The sequence below is a fragment of the Triturus cristatus genome, chromosome 3_2 (assembly GCF_964204655.1).
Source record: "Triturus cristatus chromosome 3_2, aTriCri1.1, whole genome shotgun sequence".
Classification (NCBI taxonomy): domain Eukaryota; kingdom Metazoa; phylum Chordata; class Amphibia; order Caudata; family Salamandridae; genus Triturus; species Triturus cristatus.
Window position 1 is genome coordinate 462,442,454 of NC_140584.1, and position 27,377 is coordinate 462,469,830.

The window sequence follows — 27,377 nt, forward strand, 5'->3', positions numbered from 1 at the left end:
TGCACCATGCATGCTGAACCTCAATACACTGTAGTTTTAGAGAAAGGACCAAGAGAGGAGTGCCCTGCTGCCTTTGAAGCTGCACGAAGAGAGGCTGCCCTGTCAGAGGAACTGCACTTGCTGCACTTTGGGCTAGAGAAATTGGACTGTGCCTGTGGATGCTGGTTCGGGGTAAAAGTTGATTACTAGCCTCAGATCAAAGCAGTGACTCCAAGGGTCATTTAGCTGGCCCCCTGTAATAGCATCAGGGACATCAAAGCTGTGGAAACCCAAACCGTCATAGCAGTAGCCACTCCTGAAGTATCACTGCTGGTCACTGTCAGGCATGCCAAGAGACAAATCTGAGATAGCTAAACGTTGCACGCATGTATGCCGGATCCGGGAGTACTATCAGAGACCGAATTCATCACCTAAGATGGACACTAGCCCCCTCCATGGATATTGGCTGTGACCGCAGTGTCATTAGAACAAGGGCCTAACCACAGCTGACCTTTTACTGTCTCAAATAGGGTGTCATGGGACCCCAAGTGCCGTGGTCAAAGTTGCATCAACCCACTTGTGGACCAAGGGATCAACCGCACTTCACCCCCCTTGACTGAACAGCACTAGGAGCATCCTTTGGGCATCTTTTGCCTGTATCCACAGCATCAGGACCACAATTGAAATCTATTGTGGTCTTCCTGTAAAGTTTGGAACTTGCTTAATAAATGCTCTGGTGGCCAGGTAACTGCCCAAAGTTTCCTTAGTGGACTTATAGACTTTCGCTCTGTCAGATTTAGACACCCAACTCGGGTCGGAGTCACAGAACTAACTGTTTCAAACTTTGCAAAAGTTTGCAAAGTTTTTGTTGAACAGTGCTTGTTTGGGGTTGCATTTAAAAGTATTTATTGCTTCTAAAATATGTATCTCTGTAACCCTCCGGTGGATTTTGATGATCAAGGACTCTAAAAAATCATAAAAATATGCTCTGCTGTTATAAATTGTTGTCGTGTCTCTTTCTTGTTATGTGACATTCGTATTCTGTAGTTTAGTGCTTAGTATTTTAATGCTTCACACTAAGTTCCTTTGACAAGACTTACTGCTCGCAACCACAGCGACCCATGGGTGATCTAAGGTTAGGTAAACAATACTGACTAGACACAAGATGGTATATGTGGGTGTAGACCACGATAAGGCCCCACAACCATATCATATAGTATACCCAGGCCTCAATTTTTTCTCACTTTTTTGCATTTTTATTTAAAAGTATATATTTTCTCATTTAAAGTTAATTGATTACATTTTTTTGCTACATTTCCACACTTTTTATTTTTTTAGCTCCAGGCTAGAGTCTAATTGACAATTTACCTTTCTAAACTCTAAAGTTCTTCATCTAAATTAACAGACACAACCTAAAAAGCCTGTAAACTATACCTCTATGTCACACTTCATGAGTTTCCTTTATACGTGCAAGGCCCAGTGAATAGAAATATATTGAGACATCACTACTGAAAGATCAATGTCCACCCCATGGAACTTCTCTTGTTAATAATGCCAGACCCTTCTGTTGATATTTTCACCACCATCTGGATTTTTTAAATAGTTTTAATATCTTTTAATTGAGGAGAGGGAGGAGCCCCGCAGCAAGATAGCCACACTTTAGTGTAGCTCTGCCGGTCGGGGTCGCCATCCACCAAATATCCTGGCCAAAATGCGACATCCTTGGTACTAAGCGGAGCGAAATGAACAAGAAACCCAGCCTCTCCCACCTGATGTGATTTTAAGTGGCGGATAACCCCTAAAAGCGACAAGAAAGAGACTGCCGGCCGCGGGCACTGAACCCGGACAAGATGGAGATACTAGAGCGGACCCTGTGGTAAAAGAGGGGCCTAGCGACTGACGCTGCCTGCTGCTGTGCCAAACGCTAAGTAACGAACACATGCATGTGGCGGGTTGGCTAGCCTGGAGCCATAACCCCACTGAAGACATCGAGGTTGAGGCGCGGTGCTGCTGCCCCGGTTGCGGAGCTGGGCCGGATAGCAAACAGTGAGGGCGCTGCTTCGTGTCGACGGAGGGTGGGCGACCTAAGAAGCGACATCGGCGCTAGGTTCGGTGTGATCCGGAGAACATCCTTACCTACTTGAGACACCCTTACCGAGGGAACAAAGGGCAGACTGAGATGACAGCCCTGAGGCCGTAGAAGACACTGGAGATATACGTGTGTGAGCAACTCCTCTTGCCTCCTTTCTAGTATCGGTAAGCGGAGCACGCGCGGCAGCTGAATTGCACTGAAGAGCTCTGTGGGTGTGGTAGCGATCCGAGTAATTTCTGAGGGGCCCTCTTTGAGAGCCCAGGGCACATACGCGAGGGAGCGGTGGTCGGGGCCTCCTGCAGGGCAGAACGCAGGATCCCCGTACTGCTGTTCCTGGAAGAGGGCGCGGCTGCGGAATGCCCGTGAGTCATGGCTGCCCTGAAATGCAGACGGTGACCATTAATGTGAACTGGAACCCTGAGGCTGTGGGTACAATGACATAAGCAGCCTCAAGAACAGAATAGTATGTATGTGGAGAAGCCCCGGGGGCAGAGAACATAAGCTGAGCGTGGATAAAGTGACATAAGTAACCACAACAACAGAATAGTGTGTACGTGAAGAAGCCCTGACGACAAATGGCAACCGTGACTCAAATCTCATCACATTTCAATCAGGGATACGGCTGTCTGTTTTTGCTGTAATGTTGATATCGGGTAATCCTTTATCTTTTACACCAAGTTGGGTGACTTTCCATCAACACTTCCAGTTTCCAACCAGTTCAGTGCAGCCGATACCCGGTGGTGATGGCTGTGGTACCGGAGAGTACTCAGTTTCAGGTCAGCAGGAGAGATAAATAGCGGTGGGCGACGGCCATGCCGCACTGAGGGTATGAGTACGTCAGGACCTTTAGGGGACTTTGCCCAGTCCTCACTCATTTCCCCCACCCTCCACCCCCCATCCGACTCACCCATCATGACATTGACCCTGTGAATCTTGCCACCGGCCGTGAAGACTTAGCTTTTTGGCCGATGCCCAGTGGAGCTACCTTAATAGCTAAAGAGGAGATGGACTGTGGACTTCCCCCTCGGCCGTCACCTACCCAGTCGGACATTGGGCAGACTTTTCCTTCGTTTCTCCGCCATATCTCCGTCCTTGTTACCCTTTTACATTACCCCCCTTTACCCTTCCACACTCCCTAACCAACTGATGTAACTTGTAACTGATGTATCTTGTGTAACAATGTGCAACTTGTAACTGATGTGACTGTCCTCATGTAAAGCGCTCTGATACCTTTGGGTCTAGCCAGCGCTATATAAAACTCAAATAAATAAATAAATCTTTCTAAATTGAGTATAACTTCCTTTCATATGTCCGTTGAGCACAAACTACAACTAGTAAAGCTGCCATATGTGTCACCTAAAGTAGCTGTGAGTGATGCAAGCTAACGCGAGCATTACAATGAATTGAAATCATGAAGGTTTGCCTGGTGGAGATCATGAAGGTTTGCTGATCACTACATGGGAAAATATAGGTTGACTGGATCTAAATTCACCATGGAAATTTTACAACATCAGACAACACAGTATTTCCAATTTTCTCATAACTTCTTCAGTGAAAGCAGCAGTACTGACACTAAGATCAAGAAGTCTTCACAGTCACCACTATGTAAATGATTCCATTTATTTTTCTGGAGTTTTGCAAAGTGCTGGGCAAGCAGCATGCAAGTTACTTCAGAGCACTAAAGGATAATCAGATGTCTGAGCAGGAATAGAAGTGAGGAGGAGGTAGAGTCCAGCCGAATGTGTATTGAGGCATCCCTATTTAGTATTCCTCCAAGATTGCTCTTGTTCATGTCTGGGGTTCTCTAAATGCCTCTCTAGAGAGTTCACTCACCAGTCATTTTCTGAACAGGAGGTTGTTGGGCTTTGCTCTTAGGATCATATCCACAGAAAGTTTGGAAACCTGCGTATCTGAGTTTTTCTTCCGTGTTTCTTTTATTTTAATGTTTTCTGCTCGATGAGATGCAGATTCATTGACATTATACCCTTGGTTTGGTTGGAATAATAAGAGGGGCTAGGACTTGATGGTGGTTGGGTCCTGTGTAACAGAAGGCTGTGTGAAGCCAACTGACGGCTGTAAGGGTCAGATTCTCATGAATGTTTTAAAGATCCGGGTTTTTAACTTTATGAGATGTGGCAAGGGAGACCCAAGATCTTGGACCAATCACAAGGGAGTTTGTCAGAGGGCATGCCTATTAATCACCTCCTACCAGTCAGTGGCATAACGAAACTTAAGCGGGCCCCCCTTCAAAGTACATGCAGGGGGCTCCCCATGCTGCGCACCCAGACCAGATCTCTCAGGCCAAGGACCTGCCAGTGCCAGTGGGGGCCTCCGGATCTCAGCCCCCCCCACTCTGCGAGGTCTTCGGGGGCTTTGGGTATGCCACTGCTACTCGTGCCCCAGCATCTCTATGTTTATGGCTCCATGGCATCATTTGAAGGTCAAGCACTCTCTATTGCTTGCTTCTGAAATATCTCAATGAAGAGATGAGTATATATGCCACTAGTGCTGCTCAATTAATTCATCGACTAGCTCATTAGCGCCAAAGAAATCCGGTGTATGTGTAGAGCCCAGTCCGGTAGGTACACTTACAAGATGCGAGTGGTGACAGCTGCCGCCCACATTCAACGCCATCAACTGAGGAAATAAAAAACGAAAGTCTATGTTGATTAATTCAATAGAACAGGACGAAGATAAATGAAGGAAAGCAGGAGCCGAGTGTTGTGAAAAACCAGGCATTGTAATTGTAACGAGATGTCTTTTCATGTCATATTTGTAGCTGATAATAAGTAGCACATTGTTGTGGCAAAGAGCTGTGTATTTTATAGGCATTTCTGACCCTGAAAAACAAATAAAATCACATCAACACACTTCTTAATGTATGCACTGAAGGCAGCTCGTTAATTAATGAAATACATCATCTCTTTACCTTGGAGGGAACCAACATCATAGAAGTTTCCTTCAAGGTACAAAACGTTTGATGGACAGGTGCTGCCGAGTTCAACAGCGGTTCACCAAAATTGTAATATTTTTTGTGTTTTCAGAAACAAACTCCCTAAGCACGAGTTTGTTTCTGGAAAACCCCCTAAAAATATTGACCTCGGACTAGAGGTGGGCAAGCAAATAAATTAGCAGGGAGAGCCAAGCCAAGGTTCTGGCTTCGAATCATGAAGCCCGTGCATGAGCCAAGCCCTGAAAATGTCTCCTATGCAAATCATACAACCAACATCACGTCAAATATGAGAAAGTCTCTTTTAAAATTCAAAAAAGTGTATTTCTTTAACTTGTAAAAGCTTTGACAATATATGTCACATTACAGCACAGAACTGAGAAATATTTATTAAAAGTGATAGTTTTTAAACATGAACCATCAGTAAACTAAAATACATGTAAACCCAGGCTATAATAGAGCAACATTATAGTCTATTAAAACAAACTCAATAGGTTTTGTACAACTGGTATTCCGAACTTACTTTTTTGATAGTGCTTTCATATGTGATAACGATGAAAAAGGAGTTTTGGTCAAATAAAATATATGCCTAAGATCACACAATTTAAGTGGGGAAACTGCAATGTATGCATGTTTTCTGGTTTAACTTTGTACAAACCAGCCAGTAAATGAGTACCTATTTGTCTTTCCTTATGTTAAGGTTTTGTTTTTACCTCATGTTTTTCTAACTTTTGAGCACTTGTTATGAGCCGGGTCGGATTGGTAAGGTGGGCACTCGAGCAATGGGCAATTGGCCGACATCTGAGTTGCAGCTGTGGCCTCTTTTTTGGCCAGTGTGGTGGCCGATTTGGGCTGTGTCTGTGCTGTTCAGATGCAGCCAGCGGCCCAGTGGGGGCTTGGGCGGCCTTTCTGGAGTCAGATGGGCCTCTATTACCACCCTTTTACCAATGGGGCAGAGGTTTCATTCCCAGTTTCTCACTGAGCCGGCCCATTAATGTATGCAGATTGCGCAAGAGAAGGGGCAGGGGCCTAAAAAGAAGTGACCTTACTTATAGTCAGGTGTGGTTCACTAGTGTGAACTAATCTGTGCATGAAGAGTCCTGGCAATTTGTGCATTTTTTTATCTCAGTGAAATTAAGAAAACATGCCTCTTTTAGAGAACTCCTCCTTCTTTTCATGATACTTAAAATAGTAAAGCAGTGTTTTGTTAAAAGGCACAATGCGCAAATGGCTCGAGCTTTCAGTGGCCCGCCCACCTCTACCCCAGACACCCTGGATGTTTTCTCCCAGGGTGTGGGGGGTCATCATTTTTTTTTCTGTGCCCAAACAACAGGTTTTACAGACAGAAAAAACAGGACTTACTTCCTCCACCTTAAATAGGGTGGTCAAGTAATGCCCTTTCTCCAACAACCCCTGCTCCATCGAGCCATCGGAATAAGCTTTCTGTTGACAGAAAACTTATGGTCCATCCATCTGTAAATGAGGTGGGTGGACCAAGAGTTTGGCGGACAGAGTACTCTGTTGTGTTTGCAATGGAGTACCCTGCCCGCCAAACTCCAAATCAAGCACACTCTAGCAATTAGTATTGTTAGTTTGTAGTGGTGCTATTTTTTTACTGCAGTTTTCGTCGCACCAGAATTTGCGATCTTCCAGCCTACTACAAAAAGTGTGATGCAAAACTCCAAGTACACCTGTGCTGCATTGGGATCTTGTGGCTACAATGCCCACTTGGGAACAAGGAAACTCCAGTCTTATCCTGGTTTTCGCAATTGTCCCAATTTGCGGATTCGGGTGCAGTTTCTGCACTTCCCTTCATCGGCGGTCCCTCCACGCTCAAAAGTGTGAGCACTTAGAGAAAAACTAAACACAGAAATGCAGCACCATTTGAATATTGGGTATATACATTAAGTGCAGAGATAAGATGCGGAAAGTCTGTTTTTGCTGCATCACTTTTTCTTTTATAAAGGTAAATATTCAGTGCTTTCAAAGGGCTGGTACTGTACGGTACTGAGTACCGGCACTTTTCAATTTTGAGAGGGAGAGTACCTGCACTTTTCAAGAGTGACTTAATACTTTTAATTGGAGAGTACCAGCACTTCTCAGAAACATCAGGTACTCTGGTACAGGGTACCTGCACTTTTATTTTTCCAATCCAAGCACTGTAAATATTCATGAAACATAGCAATGGCCTCGACAAATGCTCCACGTAATTTCACTTTTGAAAGTCTGCAAACTGAATGTATTAGAGGAGCAAAAAGGAAAAACAATCTTATCAGCACTGAGATGTGTGCTGCTTTCCTTTGTTTATCACGCTCGCTGTTTTCCAGCGTAATACTTCCTCTTTTGAGCAAGACAACACTTTTGTCTCTTATCGAGCTGTTGCCATTGGCTGAAGTAACAGTCCTCCTCGCCTGGCAAAAATATGACCACTTTGCTGTTTTATCTCTGGGGTCACACACAAAATCTTTGAAACTGCTTTGAGATATTTCAATAAACAGCTTTTTTTTTAAATCCAGACAATAGGTTTTTTGTTTCACTTTTTCTAAACAAAAAGTGCCGAGTCCATCAAGAGTCTCAAAGGAAAACAATTCCACCGAGCGCCCGTATGGCCGCGCAGACCAATCACGGAGCCCGCCATTCTCTGGGCCTTTATTTTTCATGTCCGGAACAATAGGTTGTTGATTCAATGGACACGACCGGGACAATTAAGTTCTCTGTTTAGCAGCAGCGCAGCATTCTAATGCCGCCGCCAATAATGGCCCCTTTATTGTCACTCCAAGACTGGGCCTCAGGAGCAGGAATACTTGCTGGAGGTACGTCATTATTTTGCAAATTTCGATTAGCTCATCATGTTGTCTATGCTGCGAAAATCGTAGCTAATTAGGGCCTCCAGTTAGAGGAGCGGCCTCCGAGCTCGTGAGTTAAAAGGTAACAACACTTGGTAGGGAAGCGGCTGAGAACAAGGTGGTAAAAAAAATGGGAGGATTAGAAGCGTTGCCCTAGTAACCCCCGACATCTGCAGAGGCAACAATGGCCGTGTGTGTCTCCCCCCACCTTGGTGTAAAAATTGGTTTTGTTTCGAAAGGACAGGGCCCTTTTTATGACAAACTGGAAAGCAGCCCGACGGACTGCCGGGTTTTGTTGTCAGGAGCGACCATTGGGGATGGAGGAAGATGAAAGGTCACGGCGAGCCGCGAGGACACTGGAGGTCATTGTCTTATGCGACAATAGCTGATTGTTTGACCTATACTTTCTAGCCAACCGCTGGGCCTCGCGATGAAACACATACCTCGGGCTTAATCAGGTGAAACGGGAGGAAGGTATATTGTGCACCGTGTACCGAACAAAAGGCTGCTCTAATTTGTGTCTTATGAAACAATGTTGTGCATATCGAGGCCCGGCTCCTGCGTTCTGACCTGGCAGAGTACTGTGCTGGCTTTAGCACTTCCTCTGCGGCCACCCACAGCTCTGCAAAGACCTCTAAGGTGTTAGAAAAACACGTGTTATGCCTCCCCCACCTCTCCCTCGACTCGACAAGAAACCCATGCCAGAGAGTTGATACCAAACTTGCTGCTACCGTGTCCTTGAATGTTTTGCTTTTTAAGGTTTTGCCCACATCTTGAAGTTATGATGGGGTGATTTCTGATGAGTTAGAAGTCATTTGTTTTACCCTCTCGCATTCGGTCCACCCATGACCTTTGGACTGCTGTTGCCTTCACGACATGTCCTTGCATTCTTCCTTACAGCCCCATGCAATAGACTGGCACACGTCCCATTAGAGTTTGGGATCGACTGTTGACTGATTGTGACTTCCTCATGACGCCTCCATTCTTCAAACCCAGCTGTGTAGGGTCACTTTACCCATCACCCAGCCTAGCACCTCCTACCTAGGATGATGTAGAGGAACATCCCCTGCCTCCAGCATGGTCTATGAAGAGCAACGCCTCTCTAGGGCTTACAGACCCAACAAAGGTCCCACCTCTCGGCCATTGCTGAGCCTATCCTGAGCAGACCAATAGCAAAGGAATTTAAGACTCCCAGGAACTCGGTTCCTAAAAACTCTTTACTACTTCCATGATTCTTCCTTAAGTAAGTCATGGATCGGACCACTGACGGAATGGCTGCTCGTCTCCAGCAAGGGTACATAGCTGTAGTTAAAGCAGCAGGTGCAGTGGCACCAAACCCAGTGTTTTGAGGGGCCCACTACACACTTAGTTTGATAGTTTTTTGTTACCTAATAGCTGTGAAAGTGGCATATTTGTTAACCACAACAAGAGCTGCTCCTGGTGTAGTGACCACTGTGCAATTATGGTTGAATTGTGAGTGTGGGTAAAAATCATTATAGTTAACAAATTTGATAACTATAAGGATTTTTACCCTCACTCAATTTCTCATGGGCCCCCATTTAGTTTAGAAGTGCATACCTGTCGTCAGGTGTATGCCCGCCCTCTATCAAACCAAGGTTTTAGAGGGCGAGGACTGGTCAATGATGAAGCATGACACCTGGTGGTGTGTGAGACCAGTCCGTCACATTTTGTGAGATGCCTACACTCACAATTCAACCATAATTTCACAGTGGTCACTACACTAGGAGCAGCTCTTGTGGTTAACATTTGTTGTTGGAGGCTGCTAGCTCCTAGAACCCCGCGCCTCTAGTTCCCCTCCCCACGCATCAACGTGGGGCTCATTTGTGATTATGAAAGTGGGATATTTCCCTTATTTGCATTAGAACACACAGAACCTTTAATGTGCCACAGGCCAGTGAAGTTTGTGCTTCCCAGCCAAACCCCCCAGCCTACACACTGTTGAAGTAGAAGGCTTCTTCTTGGGCACAAGGAGGCTTCTGAGCACAGGTCTGGGCAAGAGTGCCCAAAGAGAAATTATGCTCTGCATATTTGCCTTCACTTCTTGATTTTAGATTCTCCAATTCCTTCCTCCAATTTTCAAATGTAAGTTAATCGTGCCACATACCAGATCTGCTGTCAGCTTTTCCTCTACTTCATCTCTGGTTTCAGGTCATCTTCTTCAAGTTGACTGGATCAACTTCTCCCTAATATTATCTATTGTCAAAGTTTAAGCTTTTACACATTACATTTCTCATCAGCCTTCTGATCGCTTCCAGTTCTGTGGGTTAACTAGACTTCTCTGGAACATAGGGAGAATACTTTATCCAATCTAACTTACTAAGGCCAAGGAGTAAACGAGCAATGGTTACCATCTAAAAATGATTTTACAGATCAAGTTACAGGTTCCACTAAGTTTGCTAGATATTAGTTTAAAAAAAATGAAATATCTTGCCTCTCAACAATGAGATTAGTTTGTGGATTGCACCCAGAGATATAAGGCCCAATTTACACTTTGGTGGATGGAGTAAAGGCAGTCAGAGAGTCCGAGGATTTTACACTTGCCACCCTGACTTTACTCCGCTCACCAAATTTAGATGGCCTATTGGTTTGTATGAACTACCATCATGGTGGTTCATAGAAAGCCATTTAAAAGTTTAGTGTTCGTCCGTCATGGTTGAGGGGCTCTTACACCAAGCATTTCAAAGTTTCTTCTTTTACAAAAACAATTATCAATGTAGACGTTTGTTTTGCAAAGGAAAAAACGAATGGCTTCAACACCATGAGAGTTTTCTCCCATAGTGTGAGGAGATCATTTTTTCCCACTGTGCCTCACTGCCAGAATATTCTTTGCGGCGCCACGTGGTAAAAAAAGAAGCCATCCTACCTCCCACGTTAAATAGGGCAGAGTGTTGGGTGGCTTACCTCTAACAGCGCGGACAACCTCGGGCTACTGGAGCAAGGTTCACCAGACAAAGTAAATTTTACTCAGGTGGTGTAAACCCGACCATTCGACCGACTCAAAATAGGGTGGGTGGACTAATACTGTGACAGACAGTATACTCCATTGCGACAGAGTACCCAGTCTGCTACACTCTAAATGAGTAGTAATCGGTCATCCAGAGTTCACCTTATGACTAGCCCCAAACTGTTCAGCTGACAGGCCTATTTTAGTCATGCTGGGGAGGAGAGGCAGTTGATGGGTCTTCAGAGACATCATACAAATGGAGGTGGCTACTCTAGACTTGTATGCACAAAGAAGGGTTTTAATCCTCGGCACACCCACCACCCCTGAGTGTGATGAGTAGATGTGGTAGATAAAAGTTTTCAAATTCTCTGCCCATTAACCTACAGAAAGGCTCTTTCCAATTAGTGGCATTTGGCCTGATTGTGGAAGAGCACACAAAAGGTGACATTTCATTCTTTTGATTCTTCTTTTGACACCGCTCCAGATTCTGGGCCTCATGAGGAGGCACGGCATCAACATGCTTAGTGCTTTCACCCATCAAACCCCTGCATTAGTGGCATAGCGGGGGGGGCAGTCCGCCCCGGGCAGCACTCTTTTTTGGTCAGCGGAGGTGAGCAAGTCGTCTGTCGACTACCCACTTCCGAGAACAATTCATCTGCGAACCAAACCGCCGCACCCCCCCCCCTTCCCCCAGCTCTTACCTGCACCGGGTGGGAAACTCAGGGTCGGCCCCATGTGGCAATAGCTCTAGCAACGCCACTGCTGAGTAACATGCTTCGAAAGGGCGAGAAGGTGGCTTTCTGGTTTCCAAGGCTAGCAGAGGCCCAGCTCAATAACTTACACATTTCTCTGCCACAGGTGTACTAACCCGCAGAGCTATCTGACAATATCTGGATGGAATGGCTTGAGAATGTAACATTAATACCAGGCTGCATAGTTAAGTGTTACCTCGCGGTCCCTTTGTTCACCTTTCCATTTTGGGTCACTTGTTTCTAATTTGTTTTAGTCTAATTCTTTTTCTCTCATACTTCCAGCTCTGCCCATAACGGAGAGCAGACCTCTTTTCTCACCCAAATCTGTTTGCGGGTTCTGCTTTGTCGCATCCAAAGTTGAAAATACTTCAGGATTGGCAACATGAGTTGTTGATGAAAGATGGACCGGAGAACAGTTTGCCTAAGTGGGCTAGAGGCTTCTAGTTTTAATTCAGGACTTCGGGAAACCTTGTTTCTGCAGTGGCGCTTCCCGAACATTGTGTTTGTTTCTCGTTTGACCCATGGGTCTTTTGTGCACGTTTTCGGCGATTGATACTTTGCAGGGTGAATTGTAGGAATGCTAGGTCTAGCAAGGGTTAAGCAGCAAAGTATTACAAATTAACTACCCAGAAAGTTGATCATTAATCCAGTGGGAGAAACTATATTTCTGTACCGAAGGAATTCCGAGCGGGCGTGCTGATAATAAAGTCCAGGCGGCGGCTGTGGAATGGCGGTGCCAGGTAAGGGAGGCATCTTCCTGTCCGCATTCGCTCTTTTACGTCTGTGCAATCTCACCCGGCTTGTGGCATCTGTGAGCCCCACCTGCGCGCATTCCTTGCTTAAAATCACACGAAGGGTAGGTGGAGCTGCCAGGGGATCTCTGCAGCCCTGGCTGTCTGCGTACAATCTATCCATGTTTCTTCCAAATTCTGCTTCGTGAGACGTCATCTGTGTGAGCGCGCACAATAACCGGCCCACTGAACGTATGCAGAGACGTGTTAAGATGGCGGAAACGAACGTAGGCACGCGAAGACAATAAAAACACAGGACACAGCGTAGAGCTGCGGTTATAATCATACAGAAGCCAGATAAGTCGTAGTTTCTTGTCTCTACATAGACACGCCACATATTTCTTGGGCTACTTGTGGACAACGTTGAGCGTGACACAAATATGTAACTGGCGCACAATTGAGTCCTTCCGCCGACTGTTACTCTTTGGGTCTCGGAGGACATGCGTGGTGTTAGTGACTGGCTCACAGATTTTTTTAATGACTTTGGGAGTTACCACTTGACAGACCCTTATACAGATGGCAATACAGTCGAGCAGCGAAAACATTGACGTAAGATACACGCCCGCCAAATGCTGCCTTAGGAATGCGCCACAAAAAAACCCTAGCCTTATATATTGTGAAATGTTGTCACAAAATATGGTTTCATGTATGCTTGCCAAGTGACCCCATGGCACGTGTGACACCTTCTGTTAAGTACTGACTTTTTAGGACACAGGTCTCTCTAAGCTTTGACTGGCAGGTCCAGGCTTTGATAGGAGGAAATGACACTTCAGGAGTCTGGGATGAAGGTGTTGTGAGCGACATGCGGCCAATACTATGGGTAGTGCAGTGGATGCATCTTGTACATTGTAGTGCAATGGAAACATTGAATTATAATAGCACAATCACAAGTTTCATTAATTCTTTACGATGCTTTTGAAAGACTTATTATCAATTCATGTTCACTATGTTGTTACATATGGGGTCCACGATGCACTTCGTATTACAGAGATTTTTGAGTCATATTGTGCAGACAGGACTACAAAATGAAGAGCAAAATTATGAAAGCATAACATATAACATCCAAAAGAGGACTGAATTATAGCATGGGTGCAACCTTGTGTGCCAAGTGAACAACTCTTAAGTGTCAATTGTTTTGTGATTGGTATTCAGTGGGTCTGAAATTTGAACCTGATTCCAAGTTTTTAACTGCGGAATTGGGGAGAACAGACCTGTTGTGTGCGTTACCTTTCATTCAGAGGTGGATAATCTGGGTTTTTGAATTATTTACCTACCTGATCTTCAACAGGTACACTTGGGTAACCTATTCGCTCAGAAGTTGTAATGCTGTTTATGGCACAAATTATGTTTATGCCAGAAATGGGATTTATGGATTTCTTGTAATCTAGGCTAGAGCATTCCTCATTCATAATGGGGTGTCCTTGAGCTGATGAGTGCATTTTGGATCAAACTTTTGTTCTCCCTATTGGGTGAAATGTATAGACGATGAGGTGGGAAACAACTGCCAGACTAATCTACTCTGCCATTTCTCTTCGGCATTATCCCTACTATGTCAGCTGATTCTCTCCATGGTGAGTCTTTGCCACATGACATTTTTTTATTAATTCTTCTTGCTGCTTTAAAAAGTAGTACTTGTTAAAACTTTTTCTTTGTTTCTTTAGGTGGTCCATATATATATACACACATATACACACACACACACATATATAGATATAAAATATATATATATATATATATTTACACATATTTTTCTTTTTTCACTAAAAAAACAAAGGTTATAGAGATGTTATAGTTAGGCTCAGGTTTCACTCGTACAAAACCAGAGAAATTTAGCAGTTATAATCTGCTGAGATAACTATAACTCGTGCCCCCATGCACTGCTTATTACCTCACATATTGCATTACTCATGACATAGTGATATCACTGATGACATCCCAAATAACATCACTGATGACATCAACTAGTGACTCTGAGTGCTTTAAAAAAGTTTGAGTGTTAAATATATTTCCCAAGGTGTATTAACGAATCAGTGGGTGTATGAGTAAGAGCCTGTCTGGATGATTTAGTGGGTGCATGATTGACTGTATAAGTGATTGATTAGATGTCTCAGTGAATGTATGGGTGAGTGACTAGGTTGTGTGAATGTCTGACTCAGTCTGTCAGTTGGTGTCTAAGTGGCTGTATGGGTTAGTGAGTGGGTACATGAGTGGCTGTGTGGGTGATTGATTGGTTGTCTGAGTACCTATATGGGTGTGTGAGTGTGTGAGGGTGTGCCGTATGTGGGACTGAGTGTGTGTATGACTGTTTCGGTGAGTGAATGGATGTGTCAGTGGTATGTGGGTGAGTAGCTGCATATGTGAAAGGCAGTGTAGGTGAGTATTGGAGTATATGAGTGACTATGTGTGAGTGATTGTGAGAGTGGGTGTATGGGTGAGTGTGTGCTTGTGTCAGTATCTATAGGTGAGTGAGTATGTGTTAGTATCTGTATGAATAAGTGAGTGGGTCTGTGTATAACTGTATAGGCAAGTAAGGGGCTGTGTGATTGACTCTATGGGTAAGTGAGTAGGTGTGTGAGTAGCCCTATGAGTGACTGACAGTGACTTGATTGCGATCACATGCACATTTGTAATGAAAGCAAGTAGACACATAGTGCTATTAACACTTACGATGGGCGGAACAGAAGATATATGTTTTTTCCGCATAGTCCACAAATACATTCAGTGCACCTTGTGAAGTAAAATCATTCTTAACAAATACATTTGGCTGCCACGCAGAGGTCATCAACCGACATTGATGAGTGGTAATGCGATGGAAAAAGGTCAGGCTAGTGCTTGGAGACATGCTTCTCAGTTTTATTATTGGGTGGGAGCCACTCACTCAAAGCGTTTGGGACAAATATTCCCACGAGGACTTGAGCGGGTGGCCACGTAGTAAAACTATGGAAAACGGGCTAAAAAAATCATTCACAATTAGTTATGGCTTAAAGTATAAGCTTGGGCATGGGGAGGACCCCGTAGTTATGAAATTACAAACTACAAAACAAAAAAATGCTGGCAACTTATCAGTGTGACACATCAAAATTCTAAGTCTTACTTCATCAATAGTCCCTGTCCCATCTTATTAGATACATTCGACTCAGCTCCCCTGCTTCTAGTGAGGAGTGACTGCAGGGGGCTGCAAAAATCCCCTGCTGTCCTCCTACCAGCACTCAACACAAATGCAAGGTGTGGTGCCAACACCTGATCCCAATTGTATTCTGGCATATGGAAACCGGGTGAAGTCACAGCTGTCAATTTACTGGTAGACTGGTATGCCTTTCTTGCTGAAGACTGGACGTCTACATGATTTTACCAATTATCTCACTGTTGATAATGTGAATCAGGTCAAATGCTAAACATACAGTGTAATATGTCTTTACTGTCTGGTGGCTGTGAACCCTTATTCTTCAGAGATCCACGAATAACGAGCATTGGCTTAGACAACATTTTCGCTAATCCCTATTAATTCAGAATCATCACAGCAGGAAGCACAATAGCCAAACCACAGAAGATATAGATGGCTAGGATGGAGCTCAATAGATGCTTTAGTCAAGCATGATTCGGAGGATTACTTGAAGTACAAACTAGGAGTAGATCGCTCATTATTAAAGATTGATTAGATGGTGCCATACATTGAGCGCTTTTATAGACATGTTTCTATTAGAAATTGATTCTCCTTCTGCTTAACCAGATCACATAATGATTTACAGTGGATTGAATGCAGCAGCCTCAAGCAGTGCTCTGAGCTATATATCCCAACCTGAAGGGCATATGGCAATACCATGTGTCAAATATATTGCTAGAATTGTCTGTGAATTGGGTACGTTTGCTGAGCTGGGCTGACAAGCTGGGTCCATGAGCTGGGTCATGCTCTGGATCCATGACCTGGCTGCATGACATGAATCTGCGAACTGAGTCCTTGAGGTAGGTCCATTAGTGGAGCCTATGAGCTTGGCCCAGGAGCTGGATCTGTGAGCCAGGTCTTGATTCAGAAGCAGGATATATCTTATAGCCCAAGGTTTATCAAGCAGACTTTGAGTGTGTTGTGACCACTTTTCAGTGCAACTTTATTAAATTGTGTTTTGGTTTATGACTCCGCTGGCTGACCACGATATATTCCTTTGGTGACCTCACATGGGGGCGACTAATGGTTTTGACAAACCCTGCTCCTTTCCTTCTTTGATTTAAGTGCAACATAAAATAACTTGTATTCTCTCACACTTAGTTTGTCAATGAGAAACTATGCTGATGAACCTACTGTTTATAGTTATGTAGCTGTAAAATACCATTGGGAGTTGGAACAATAACTTGTCATAGTTAAAAACACATCAGATGTCTACTGACAAAACTGAAGACTTAACATCTTCTACACGCAACTCATTATTTCACAAGCATTTGTTTGATTTTTTTGCTACTATGTGATTTGCATTCAGTTATGCCAAAGAAAATGATGATACATTTTGAGTGCTTAATAAAGGAATGGATCTGGGAAATAATATAGTGAACTGCAACATGAGCACAAAAATGGGTATGTTATTGTAATTGTATTAATATAGTGCTTACTACCCCAGATGCAGTGGCGTGACACAAGCCACCAGAGCCCCCATGGTGCAGGGGACCCTGAGCTCAAAGGGACACCCCCAGGCACTATGCACAGTGGAGGGGCCCCTCTTTAAATCTCCTGACTGAGCCCAGAGCATGGGGGCCCGCCTCTGTGAACTGTGCAGGGAGGCCTACTCAAATTTCGTTACACCACTGAGGAGTTTAAATGTTTTACAGAAAGTAGCATGCTACTCTTGAACCCAAGGGTAGTGGTTAATCTAGTGATTATTGTGATAAGCCATGTGCTCTCAAGAAAAAAGTGCATAGATTTACTCCAGTTATTTGATGATAGATTATATTATTACCAGTTAAGTGTGATCCTTAGTGGGAGCTGTGTGGTTTCAGGTGAAAGGATGGTTAGATAGATATGGTGGTGGAACTTAATTAATGTTGGGTTTTAAAGAGAAGAGGTTGTGATCTATGAAATGAGGTATGTTATGTTATGTTATAGGCATTTGTTATAGCAAAACGACTCACCGCCAGAGGTGTATCTCGGCACTTAGCAAGTGTAGATAGAACAATTAGAACATCCACTTCTTTAGACGTTTTTTGAACTTTGACGGATCCTGGCACAGCCAGATTTGCAGAGGACGCTTGTTCCAGTGAAGTGGGGCAAGGTATGAGAAGGATCTGCCACCAAATCTGGAAGTGTGGATACGAGGGATCTTTAATAAGGATTGATTCGTAGACCTGAGCAATTGCGCCGGCTGGTAGTGGCTGAGTCCAAACAATATAGTTTAACAATGATGCATTTCCTGACTGGCAGCCAGTGCAGGGCTTTCAAGATAGGAATGGAGGACAAGTATGAAGGGAGGTTGCAGATCAGTCAAGCCCCTGTGTTCTGCACAACTTGAAGCTCGGCCAGCAATGAGTCATTTGTTGCCACTAGTAAGGCATTCCCAAAGTCCAAGCAACTCGTAATCAGTGCTTGGACTGGGGTTTTTCTTGAGGGGAGCCATGAAAGACTTTCCTAAGTAGATGCATAGTGGTAAAACAGGTGCCACAGGTTGTGCTGACCTGGTCTTTCATGGAAAAAGTCCAATCCAGTTTGATGGCAAGATTTGTTACCACCTGTTTTGGGTAAGGTGCAGGGCCTAATTCATTAGGCCACCAGCCCATCGACCAAAACTACTGAGTCTTACCAAACAGCACTACATTTGATTTCTCACCGTTTAAGTGGAGGCAGTTGTTGCTCATCCAATCAGCAATTTTCCTCATGCAGCTCACAAACCGCGGTTTCAGCCAATTGCTGAGTTACAATAGGGAGGATTAAGGCAGACAGTCAAATGACTGAGATGAAGCTATACTCAGAAATAGAAGGTGTGCATGTGCAGAAGATGGAATATAAAAAGAGGGTCATTCTGGAAAAGTAAAGGAAGGTAATCAAGCGGAAGTAGTTCAATGTCAATTGCATTTTTATTATTTTGGAATCTATCCATAAAAAGCCAGAGACTTTCTTTTCCTGTTTCAGATAAAGAAAACTAAACTTTACAGCAGATATGTTAGGTAGATGAATTATACTAGTTATAAATAGTTATTCTTAGGCTGTTAAGCATTAACTCTCTTTGAGTGGCCAGAAGGTGCTAATGCTAAATAATTAAGTGCAATTTAAGTATTTAAAGTTAGTTGTACATGATGGTGCTTAATAGCAGCATTCATGCTGTGTGCCACCGCCATGCATCAGGTCATCACTTGATAATTGATCACTAAATATATATATATTCCAAACGAGCTCATCATTTAACAAGTAGATAAAGGAGACACAGCGGGGTCTCCAGGAGACCAATCTTATTGTAGTAACGGCATAACGCGTTTCGGCGATAAGCCTTTTTCACATGCCCCTGATACCTGAGGTTGATTTTCACTGTTGCTTTTGAACGTGTCCCTTCATTACCATTGGTGGGAACACAGCTGACCCAAGTTCATTTGAAGAGCATTCATGCCGCCCCATATATGTTTAAAACACCTGTCTCTGATTAATTTGTAAATTTTCTCCTTGGAAGCAATGGTATGGACTCTGCTATGTGTCTGATTAAATGATGCAGAGGGAAAGTCCTGGGAAATATTAACAACCACGTAAGACTGGAACTTGAATTCATTGTTGTCTCTCAGGTGCACAACTATATTTATAGAAATTCAATGAAATATTTAAAATTGATAAGCTATTTAAAATTTCAATTTCTTGTAAACCTGAATGGGGGGGCGGTGCTTAGCCTACTTCTTTTGTAGAAATAGCTTGAGTAAATAAATCTAATCCCACTGTTGTGCAAGTATGACAGTGGTAACTATGGGTTGTTATACAATATGGAAAATATGATGATCGTACTCCTGTTTCGAAATGCTATTTCAGAAAAAAAATGCCATATTGGTCAGTCTAACCCATACTCTTGTGTAGGGTATAATTTAGGACAATGCTTCCCTACCCTACAATGTTATATGTGTTGACCTCTAATTTGTGTTTTTCGGCCATCACTATCATCAGTGGTGTAGCTAGATTTACTACCACCTGGGGCGGCCCATAAATTGGCCGCCGGGGTGCAGGTAAGAGTGGGGGAAGGATAGCGGATGACTTGTTCCTGGGTGGGGTGACATCCAACGGTTGACTTCTTCTCGGGGCCAGCCGCCCCCAAAAATAGTGCCCCGCCCCCCGCAACACCCTAACTACGCCACTGACTATCATGGGGCTCGTGGTAGATAGACCAAGGAATTAATGGAAATGTGGATTCAGGTATTGTCTCAACTACACCACAGTAGATCCCATTAGAGGTTTCATTCTGCAAGTGGCCTTGTGGCTTCCATTTACCAAAAATATGTTTCCAGATTTGATTTTGTAGTGCAATTAGAAATATGCATTCAGTAGCCATCATAACTGTTAGAGTTAGTTGAGAAACCGTAGCAACCTGACAAGGTTTTGCCGGTATCTTCTCAACATATATGTAATTCCTTTTTTTTGTAATGAACTTGTCTCATTTTGGTCTAAATAAATTGGAATGTCCCACGTCCAATCTCTGCTGCAGAGGCTGATCAGTATACAGGGTAGGGGGTTGTTTGACCAGATGAAAGAAACGTGTGCTTGTCGTACACTGCTTTTTAGGAGAGGAGCCACTCTTTCATAAGAGAGGAAATAGGCCTCCTTTGTGTGAAATGACTTGAATCCGGAGAATGAGGCATTCTTGCCTGGATTCCCTTTATTATGCCGGGGCTTGGATCTGATACAAAAAGTCCAACAACACAATAAAAACACTGGGGTATTGATCGAGCTGAACAATGTCGACAATCATACGAGGAGAGGAAGAGACTTGCTGGTATTGCTATCTCACGGGGGAGGGGGAGCTTGGGGGCATCTTCGCCGGTGCAGTAACAATGTCCATCTAATCCTTCCTCCCTTCCACACAACCCAAAATAAATGAGAGCAGTAGCACAATTTGCTCCATTCTTACTCTTCTCAAGTACTCCGCTTCCCTGGCAACGGGGCCAGTTGGTTTGGCGCCACATACAGTAAATTCAGGATGTGCGCAGTACACGAGCGGCGTTTCATAGCAGGTGACTAGTGTAAGATAACTTCCTAGCTGCCAGCATTCAGGAGCAGGTGGCTGGTAATGTGGTGTGTAAATCATTACGTTTATTGTTTTGATGTATTTTACCGCTGGAAGTTTATTTTGTTGCATCCAGGGCTTGTAAGCAGGGCCAGTTGCTGTATTCTTAGCTACTATGACCAAGTTACACCATCAGTTAAAGTCGTCATAGCCTACTTGAAAACAGAGGAGGATGTTGATGCAAAATATGGCTTTTGTGTCGACATATTTGGGAAAAATTGCCTCACTTTTTGACCGTTCTTCCATTTAACATTTCCACATTTTACACCCGAATTTATGCCTGTAAGAAACGTCTCTTGAAATCCAATGGAACTGGAACCTAATCTAAAGGCAAGCTTGCCTAACAGGAGCGGCCCATGAAGGTAGGAGTGGTGGGGTGGTAGGGTGGGAGGGACTCGACAGACAACAAGGAGGGAAAATTAAATAAATAATTTAATTTTCCCTCGTCGTCTGTCGAGTTCCCCCCACCCCACCGCTCTTATCTGCACGAACCACTCCGGATACCTAAAATAAATCCATCCATCCATCCATCCATCCATTTCTTTACCACTGTGGTTATGAGATGGTTCTAATGGGGACTAGTAACACATGGCTTTGAATGCTCCAAAGACGCGTGGACTTGTTCCGGCTGCGACTGACCCTCCTTGATAAAACACCATTTTGAAAACAAAAACTGTGTCACTCGATGAACCGGATGGTTGCTCACTGCTCTTTTTGGTTCCTTTCCCCTACGCCATCTCGAAACAACGCCTCGAGGCTTGTGTTCACACGCATAAAGTTATTCACACCTTTTTCACTTTGTCTCTGACACAACTGTACTTAAAGGAACACTTACCCGTTCCATTAAATCGCGGCTTTTTCTTGGCAGTGGCGTCAGCTGTGAATAAAATTAGAGCGCTGTGAAGAGAATATTTTTAAATAATTGTGTGATTGTATTTCAGGTTGACAGTGCCAGTGCTGCTACGCACTGTGAATGATTTTGAGGAGCAATCTGTTGCTTGTGGTGAAGGAAGATGTCATTTTTTCATTACTACTGGTAGAATGCGCATGTACCATATGGAAGATATCTTGCTGTTACACACTTCTGTCCTTAGAGTACATTTAACTGAGAAAAGAGTCACATTTTCGACTTTGCCTAAAAGTTCAGGTGATTCCAAAGTGGTGGAGCCAGTACATACATGGCTCTGCTATCTTGTCTCCATGACTGACCCAGTGAGACTGCTAAAGTTCACAATCAGTAACCTACATTGGGTAGCTATGCTCTTTAAAAAGAGTGCTGTCTTTTTGAAGAAATCTTTATCCTTGGGTTACAAAGGAAATACCTCCTGACTGGATGCATGGAGTTTCCTTCTGCTATGTAGTTTTTCCAGACTGGAGAGCAGTTTCAAATATTGAGCCGTCTTGGCCTGGTGAGGCAAACAAATGGATCTCTGGGCAATGGCGTAACGCAAAATGTGGGCGTCCCCTAGCAGAATGTGTGCATGGCCCCCAAGACTCTCATATCTCACAAATATTCCCAGCTGCGGCTGCCATAAATAAAGAGGGTGGGGGTCGCATGCAAGTAGTCGCACGGGGGAATACAAAATTACATTTTAAAAAATTTACATTTTGCCGCCGGCCGCCTCCAGTGTCAGTCGAGTTTGCCGCATCTCCTCTTCCTGGGTCCCAGCAGCCCCTGGGACCGAGACTCCCATACATTCCCCGTGCTGCAGAGCAGCGTGGTGATTGGTCTGAGCAGGCAGCAAAGACACACTGCACAGACCAGAGAGTCTGTGGGGTTTTTCCAGCCCTGCTGCTCAATGCATGAGACCGCCGGCCAAAACACATATGCGCACTTAGGGAGTGGAGTGCTCATAGCACTCCTCCTCCCCCTCCCATGCCTCAGCCATGCCCCTACCCAACACCGCTGGCTAAGAGCCAGCAAATGTAAAATAAAACAATGCAATAGCATAGTTTTATTTTACATATGCCTACTCTGAGCCCGGCAGTGAGGCGACGCTCCTGCACCATTGTGGAGAAGCCGCCACTGAATTTTCCTTGGTCTACGGCTGAAAGGGGTCACTCTGGAAGATGGGCGGCCCCTACACCACAGGGCCTGCAGGGACTTGCGTTATGCCCTGTCTCGAGGCAGTTCTTCTGCCCGACACCTCGTTTCCCCACTGCACCAGTAGAGAGGCTAATGGAAATATCTCATCTCACTAAACGAGGACTTTGCTGGCTCCCTGCTGCCTCTCCACTGGGGCAGGGTTCGCATGTCGTTTTTCTTATATGTCATGGTACCTCAAAGTCGCCCTTACTCCTTTTGTGTTTACTGACAAGTTCTGTCCAATGGCAGTACTACTTTCACTTTCCACGTTTCTTAGAGTTCTGACTATTACTCTGCACTTTCATGAGTCCTGGAAGGCAAAGTGTCAACACTTTACAAGTTTATCAACGTGCTTAACGGCAGTGCTATAAGTGGACAGGTACTATCAGGTACCCACTGCCTGCACTTGATTGGTACCGGCACTTCTCAGCAGCAAACAGGTATTCTGGGACAAGAAGGACCTCCACTTGTATATTTCCATTTCATGCATTGCTTAATGCAATCATTAAGGAGTTAAAATTAACAGTCAATTGTTATTGCCGATTTTTGAAAATGTGCTTCACTTTACACACTATTTCCGAATTTTAGACGTTTAGGTAGATGTGATGTTTAAAATGGTTTCATTGTTTGGAGAAAAACATACCATTTAATACAATGAAGGGAAAGGCTATGGTAAGTTCAGATAAACACCATTTATCCTTATCTCTCTGCATTGTTTCTCTTGCCACACAATATTACCAGTCATGCGGCAATAAGAAGATTCCGATCTAAAACAGTCTGAGAAAAAATCGTTTTTGGCAGCTGGTGCATACACAGTACCTCCTGGCCTTGCTTTTGGAGTCCTGGCACACCACAAGTCTCCTTCTGGCTGTTTTTCAGCTGTTTTTCAGATGACGAACTCTATTGCGGCTGCCCACCTTGGAACCTGATAAAAACCCGCTCATGACTGTCTTTGAATCTGTCAAGACATTCATTTGAAAAAGTACATACAAGAGTCTCATTTACTCCATGTATGTTAAATGATAAGTTATTTTGATTGATTGCTTTCTAAAAAGAAATGCTAGTAAACTTATTTATAACAATGACAGTGACTGACTTAAACAAGCATTGGCATAGCCAATAGGTCTCGCCTTTGGGACCTTATAAGTGTTTAGTTATCCAGCACAATATCCTTGCTGGAACAACATCAGTTGCTGCATGGCTAAACACTTATAAGGTCCCAAAGGCGAGACCCATTGGCTATGCCAATGCTTGTTGCTTGCTGGCATTAAGGCTCATGGTATCCTTGCTAAACTACTGAATAATGAATGCTATGGTAACACTGGGACGAGTCCCACAGCGCTTACATTCAATGAGGCACAAGGATGTTGTTGATTTTAGCTCATGCGAGTAAGTTAAGGGTAACGTCGGTTTGGCCTCAGGGCACTTTAGGGGGTAAAGGTCGATTGCCTGGCAGTCATTCATTTGCAGAAGGCTGACCCTTTATAACTGGCGGGAAAGCTAAAGTTATTTGCCTGTCTCAGGCACTGCAAACAGGCCGAAGCTGTCGAGCGCAAGCCCTTTTCACTGCTGATGGCGCCTCTTCCCACACTAGAACCATCTCGCGTGGCCAGTACACAAAGCTCGCTCTGCTGCATGGTTGTTGCCTGGGCGCTGCACTCGTGCACTGACGAGTCACATCCTCACAGTTCTAGTGACTCTTTCACAGTCCAACAATACGGAGGTTCGTGAAACAACGTGACCTGTTAATGCCTGCGCAGCTGGTAAATTAGACTGTGTCCAGTCTGCTCGACCAGCACGGGTAGCCAAGCGCCTCGTGTATAAAAGCACAAATGCGATGTCAAACCATGCGATTCGCGAACTCACATGGTTTGTGACCGCAAAAATAGCCTTTGTACGAGTTGGAAAACTCTCTCTGCTTGTTAAAAAAGGAATGTTATGATCGTTTCAGAATCGCAATTAGGAGGAAGTGTTAAAAGAACGCCCCTCCTATTTCTGATTCATAAGTGTGGATGTTAAACTGATTCCTAACTCCTTAATCGTGTTGGCAAGCTCGGAAGGCTTTTCAGGTATGTGGAAAGAATGCGGACCACTAGAGCTCGCAGCGGGCAGCAAAAAAACGCGAGGATATTTATTTTAGACTCTAGGCAACATCGGCACGCTCTTCTATTTTTTTAACTTAAAGGGACTTTGTAAGAAAGCTGCAGCGGCGAGGTTCAGATTTAACCCTAACCTTGAGCCCCTAGCAGGAAGACAATAACAATCAGGAAGTGGGATAAGGGAGGGGGGTCGGGCAGTCGCGCGCACTAAGGGGAGAGAGGCACGCAGGCTGGCAAATGGTGTGCCCTTTTGCGGCCGCTTTGAAGTTCTCAGTGGCCGCGTGGCTCACTGAGAACATCAAAGCGGCCGCGAAAGTGATCACGCAGGCTGACAAGTGGTGCGCGCGCCCGGCGCACATGCACTGTAGCTGGAGGCCTGAAAAGCCACTAGTTTGCACTTCCAAAACCCGCTTATTAAAACTCTCGCCAGAGCAGCGCTAAAGCGCTGGCTCAGGCGAGACCTAAAAAGGCGGGCAAAGGAACTACCGAAAAATGACTAAAGACGTTTCCTCGCTCCCCTTTTGTTCCACCTCCCTGTTTAGAGAGTAGAGGAAGGCTGATGAACCCAAAGGCAGATCCTCCATTGGCCTCAGGTGTGCCAAACGTCACTGTTGACGTGGCAGATCATGGTGATGGACTGACCGCCAGACCTATGGTGAGCAGTCCTCCACCATTTTTGGTGATGTTGCCACAGAGAAAGACCAGCGTGCCATGAATAGCAGCTTTTCTAAAGACAACTTACTGTAGATCCACCATATCAAGGACACTTGTAATGCGCTTTCTTGAGATGTACCACACATTGGCGTATATTTACACTGCCCAAACTCATTAGAGGTAATTCCACCATTCTACAGAGACATAGCGAAACTGCCATTGCAGAGACGTAGTGAATAAGCCATTACAGAGTGTTTCCCCTAGCAGCTCTTGTCATGGTAATAGAAGTGGCCTCATGGGAACTGCACTCCACAGACAATTCAGTCTGTTCTAATAAAAGTTGCCTTCCTCCAACACCAACGCCACACCCGTGGATCACACAGTGGGTATCAGTCGAAACTTGTACTCCGGTTCTCAACATATTCTTGCTCTCTTTATTTAACTGTGCTTTCAAGAAGAAGACAAAGACGAGGAGGCAAAGATAGAAGAGGAATAGAAACAGGAAAATTAAAAAGTAGAAATTGATGAAGCGGAAAAATGAGAAGGAGAAGAAGAAGAACTAAAACAACACGAAAAACAAGAAAAATAAGCAGCCCGATAGCAAGCAGATCCAAAAATTGCATACCTCAAAATCTGATCTCCTTGAAGCAAAAGTCAAATTAGGACCATGGAACTCTAGATGGGCATGCATCTGTTACAGTCCCATTAAGCATTACAGCTTCAGTGAAAACACAACTGACCTCTCATATTTGGCCACTAGTGTTCAGCAGGAAACAGCAGGGAAGAGAGAGGAATTACCAGGCGAATTAATTCCAGAATTACCAGTTTCTCTAGTAATGTTTTTTTTCAACGAATTCTTAATGTTCATCCTGTGATTGAAAAATAAGAAGGTAGGAGCGCAGAAGGTAATAGGGAATAAATATTTTTTAGCTTAATCTGGAATTGGAGAAAATTATTTTCTAGTCTAAATTACATGAGATGGATAACTACTAATAGGGGAACAATACATTCTCAAACCCATTTTGACCACACTGAAGAAACTTTATTTCGAAAAATAAGCAAGGAAAATTCCCTTTGTTACAAAAGTTTTCCCATACAGCATTCTGTAGGATCAAAATGCTAACAGAAACGGTATTCTTGCTTCAAGCTGTTGCTAGTGTAACTCGCATCTAGCACAAGAGACATGCTCAAACAGTTTAAAGATTTTAGCTAATGTTACACCAGTATTGTGCACCAGTTGGAGTTTCTGCAGGTTTGTTTTGGGAAAATTTAGGAAGACTGGCTCGTTGTTGATGACGGCACCTACAGATTGTGATAGGTCCCAAAAATCATCATATGTTGAAGGCCATAAAATCAGCCGGCGCAAGGCCAGGTTGGATTATCGTTTTTAATATCAAACTTAAATTGCACGAATGTATTCTTAATACACAGAAACCTCATGAACATTCATTCCATGCTATGCACTGGTCTCCTAGAGGATAATGTGAGGTATTTGCACTCTCCATGGTGACAGGCGTTAGAAACTGGGACTTAAATTAGACTGAAGTTGCTTCTGGAATATTATAGTACTGCATACCCTTATAATACTGAAAGGCTTTATTGCCTACGGTTTATACTATTGCTGTGTTTATTGCTTCGAATGTCTATGCGTTTGATGTTTATGGCAGATATGAATTGCATTTCACAATAATAGCTTCTATTTATCTAATGATAATAGTGTGGCCTTGGTGTGATGTGCAGAACCAATCACTTAAGTTGTTAAAAAGCTCAGGACAACAGTTATGGTAGAATGTGAAATTTAATATGATTTTACAACTCATTTGATCTGCAGTGAGGCCAAATGCTAAGGGAAGTTCTCCATAGTTCTGAAAGATATGATTATCCTTTATCTTATCTCCAGTGTCCAACTATATATTTTGTTCAACT

General features: G+C 44.0%; 1 protein-coding gene across 14 annotated transcripts in view; it reads left to right on the top strand.

Moving 5' to 3' along the window:
- The window catches only part of SOX6 (SRY-box transcription factor 6), a 783,111-nt gene that overhangs the window by 218,119 nt on the left and 537,615 nt on the right, over nucleotides 1-27,377 (top strand). Inside the window, exon 1 of one of the 14 annotated variants that reach the window (XM_085648097.1) lies at nucleotides 12,252-12,324. The exons of 12 other annotated variants lie outside the window; for them this stretch is intronic. The gene's annotated coding sequence lies outside the window, so the exon portion shown is untranslated. Of the gene's footprint in view, nucleotides 1-12,251; nucleotides 12,325-27,377 lie in introns of those variants that run through there. One more of the 14 variants, XM_085648101.1, reaches the window with a different exon arrangement.